Source organism: Schistocerca piceifrons, unplaced genomic scaffold (genome assembly GCF_021461385.2).
Source record: "Schistocerca piceifrons isolate TAMUIC-IGC-003096 unplaced genomic scaffold, iqSchPice1.1 HiC_scaffold_713, whole genome shotgun sequence".
NCBI lineage: Eukaryota > Metazoa > Arthropoda > Insecta > Orthoptera > Acrididae > Schistocerca > Schistocerca piceifrons.
Genome location: NW_025728963.1, coordinates 73,259 through 77,505, shown reverse-complemented (window position 1 = coordinate 77,505; position 4,247 = coordinate 73,259).

Sequence of the window (4,247 nt, the reverse complement as noted above, 5' to 3'; positions counted from 1 at the left end):
ATATTCAACTGTGAATGGTGCTACATAATTGGCCACCGCTTGAAACAGAACCACGCTCTGCTGCCATTTTGTGGTGGTCAATCCACCCTAATCAGGCAATGGCTGTTGAGTGGGAGGGCCGGGCCACATAGGCAACATTCACAGTTTATAACAACAACAGTTTTATTAAAGTTTTCTTCAGGAAATAAAATTTTATTTTTAAAATTTTTGTGATAAGGTAAGTTAGCAAAGAATCCTTACAAGCACGAGCAAGAGCCCTACACAAACAACAACAGCCTATCCCCGATGTTATTGAATCCGTATATTGAGCAAGCAGTAAAGAAAACAAAAGAAAAGTTCGGAGTAGGTATTAAAATCCATGGGGAAGAAATAAAAACTTTGTGGTTCGCCGATGACATTATAATTCTGTCAGAGACAGCAAAGGACCTGGAAGAGCAGCTGAACGGAATGGACAGTGTCTTAAAAGGAGGGTATAAGATGAACATCAACAAAAGCAAAACGAGGATAATGGAATGTAGTCGAATTAACTCGAGTTAGATTAGGAAATGAGACACTTAAAGTAGTAAAGGAGTTTAGTTATTTGGGGAGCAAAATAACCGATGATGGCCGAATTAGAGAGGATATAAAATGTAGACTGGCAATGGCAAGGAAAACGCTTCTGAAGAAGAGAAATTTTTTAACATAGAGTATAGATTTAAATGTCAGGAAGTCGTTTCTGAAAGTATTTGTATGGAGTGTAGCCATGTATGGAAGTGAAACGTGGACTATAAACAGTTTAGACACAAAGAGAATAGTAGCTTTCGAAATGTGGTGCTACAGAAGAATGCTGAAGATTAGATGGGTAGATCAGATAACTAATGAGGAGGTATTGAATAGAATTGGGGAGAAGAGGAGCTTGTGGCATAACTTGACTAGAAGAAGGAATCGGTTCGTAGGACATGTTCTGAGACATCGAGGGATCACCAATTTAGTGTTGGGGGGCAGTGCGGAGGGTAAAAATCACAGAGGGAGACCAAGAGATGAATACACTAAGCAGATTCAGAAGGATGTAGGCTGCAGTAGGTACTGGGAGATGAAGAAGCTTGCCCAGGATAGAGTAGCATGGAGAGCTGCATCAAACCAGTCTCAGGACTGAAGACCACAACAACAACAACAACAACAACAATCTTTAAACATGCATTAAGTGATTCGCAAGCTAATTAAATTTTGTACACAGTAAAACTCGCAAAAGGAGACTACAATAATGAGATAAAGTTTGGTTCAAATGGTTCAAATGGCTCTGAGCAGTATGGGACTTAACTGCTGAGGTCATCAGTCCCCTAGAACTTAGAACTACTTAAACCTAACTAACCTAAGGACACCACACACATCCATGCCCGAGGCAGGATTCGAACCTGCGACCGTAGCGGTCGCGCGGCTCCAGACTGTAGCGCCTAGAACCGCTCTGCCACTCCGACCGCCAGATAAAGTTTAACCAATCATGGTCATCACAATTTTTTAAAAAAATAAAATACAAACAGATACACCCCTTTTTGACAGATTTTCAAAACAGATGACGCCACATAGGCTCGGGCTAATTCAAGTAGCAGAAAGGGGGTGGGGCACACTGGACCCAGACCAGAGGCAGCTAGACCCAGAACCCACAGCGAGCGGGTGAGCTGGACAGGGTGCCGCACACAGTACACTATGACACACAAATCCTTTGTGAAATCCTTTACAGATCCAAATCAAGGCCGCACGACTCGATTCGGGTGATGTGGCCGAGTCCAGTTCCCACACTACAACCCAGGTTCGGTCTTGCAAACGTGTCAAACACACCACGACCTCTGCGTCGTGCCCTTGTCTGCTCAACCACGCTCGCCTCCCATTCTCACGCGCCGCGCGGCTCTCCGGCTGTCCCTCTCTAGCGCCACACGCCCGTCGCGGCCAAAAGCCACGTCAAACGGCCGAGCCCGAAGACCACACCATGCCGACCAGATCGATCAATCGATACAGGCCGGCACGGCTCACACACTATTTAATCCAACTTAAACTAACTCACGCTAAGGACGACACACACGTCCGTGCCCGAGGGAGGACTCGAACCCCCGACGGGGGAAGCCGCGCGGACCGTGACAAGATGCCCGAGACCGTGCGACTACCCCGTGCGGTTGACAAAGGTCACGGGATAGCGATATGTACATACACATATTGCGGTAGCACCGCGTACACAAAGGACAGAGCACTGGCGGGGCAGTCATTTGTGCTCGAGTGATTCATGTGAAGAGGTTTCCGACATGATTATGACCGCACGACGGGAATTAACAGGTTGAATGCGGAATAACAGTTGGAGCTAGACCCATGGGATATCTCAATTTCGGAAATCGTTAGGGACTTCAGTATTCCGAGATAGACAGTGTCAAGAGAATGCCGACAATACCAAATTTCAGGTACCATCTCCCACCACGGACAACACAGTGGCCGACGGCCTTCACTGAGGCGTCTGCGCAGAACTGTCAGTGCCGACAGACAAGCAACACTGTATGAAATAGTGAACTGTCGTACCATCTCTGGAGCGACCGACAGTACGAGGTGCATTCAAGTTCTAAGGCCTCCGATTTTTTTTCTCCGGACTGAAAAGAGATAGAAACCTGCGCATTGTCTTAAAATGAGGCCGCGTTCATTGTCAATACGTCCCAGAAATGGCAGCACCGGACGGCAGATGGAATTTTACCGCCAGAGGCGAGAATGAGAACCGTTTTAAATACTTAAAACGGCGACGTTTTCCTTACTTGAACAGTGTGCAATCATTCGTTTTCTGAATTTGCGTGGTGTGAAACCAATTGAAATTAATCGACAGTTGAAGGAGACATGTGGTGATGGAGTTATGGATGTGTCGAAAGTGCGTTCGTGGGTGCGACAGTTTAATGAAGGCAGAACATCGTGTGACAACAAACCGAAACAACCTCGAGCTCGCACAAGCCGGTCTGACGACATGATCGAGAAAGTGGAGAGAATTGTTTTGGGGGATCGCCGAATGACAGTTGAACAGATCGCCTCCAGAGTTGGCATTTCTGTGGGTTCTGTGCACGCAATCATTCATGACAACCTGAAAATGCGAAAAGTGACAGCCAGGTGGGTGCCATGAATGCTGACGGACGACCACATGGCTGCCCGTGTGGCATGTTGCCAAGCAATATTGACGCGCAACGACAGCAAGAATGGGATTTTCTTTTCGTTGGTTGTGACAATGGATGAGACGTGGATGCCATTTTTCAGTCCAGAAACAAAGCGCCAGTCAGCTCAATGGAAGCACACAGATTCACCACCATGAAAAAAATTTCGGGTAATCGCCAGTGCTGAAAAAATGATGGTGTCCATGTTCTGGGACAGCGAGGGCGTAATCCTTACCCATTGCGTTCCAAGGGCACTACGGTAACAGGTGCATCCTATGAAAATGTTTTGAAGAACAAATTCCTTCCTGCACTGCAACAAAAACGTCCAGGAAGGCCTGCGCGTGTGCTGTTTCACCAAGACAACGCACCCGCACATCGAGCTAACGTTACGCAACAGTTTCTTCGTGATAACAACTTTGAAGTGATTCCTCATGCTCCCTACTCACCTGACCTGGCTCCTAGTGACTTTTGGCTTTTTCCAAGAATGAAAGACACTCTCCGTGGCCGCACATTCACCAGCTGTGCTGCTATTGCCTCAGCGATTTTCCAATGGTCAAAACAGACTCCTAAAGAAGCCTTCGCCGCTGCCATGGAATCATGGCGTCAGCGTTGTGAAAAATGTGTATGTCTGCAGGGCGATTACGTCGAGAAGTAACGCCAGTTTCATCGATTTCGGGTGAGAAGTTGGAGATGGACCAGGAGTACAATCGGGCACGGAGCAGCGTCGGGGACGGAGCACCAGTGAGGGGCTGACAGTCTGTACTTGCCGACCGTTGGGGACACACATGCACTGTCCGACGGAAGGAGACTGGACCAGGAACGACCGTTGGTTGGTCGTACGGTCGGTCGTCTCATCGGCCGACGTGTATTTGGTCTTTCGACCGTTTCCATGTGTGAGGCAGTCGGTCGGTTGGGGCAAGGCAGTGAGGAAGTTTCCGTGGCGCGTAGTCAGGCCAGAGTCGCTGGCGGCGTGCACACCCAATTGGAGTTGTGAGTGGCTCCTTGCGAGGGTTACGAAGTTCGTCGCCCACCGATCCTGGACACTAAAGTTGAGTGCTCACTTAGCCTACTATCAAGCCTCAACTGCTATCA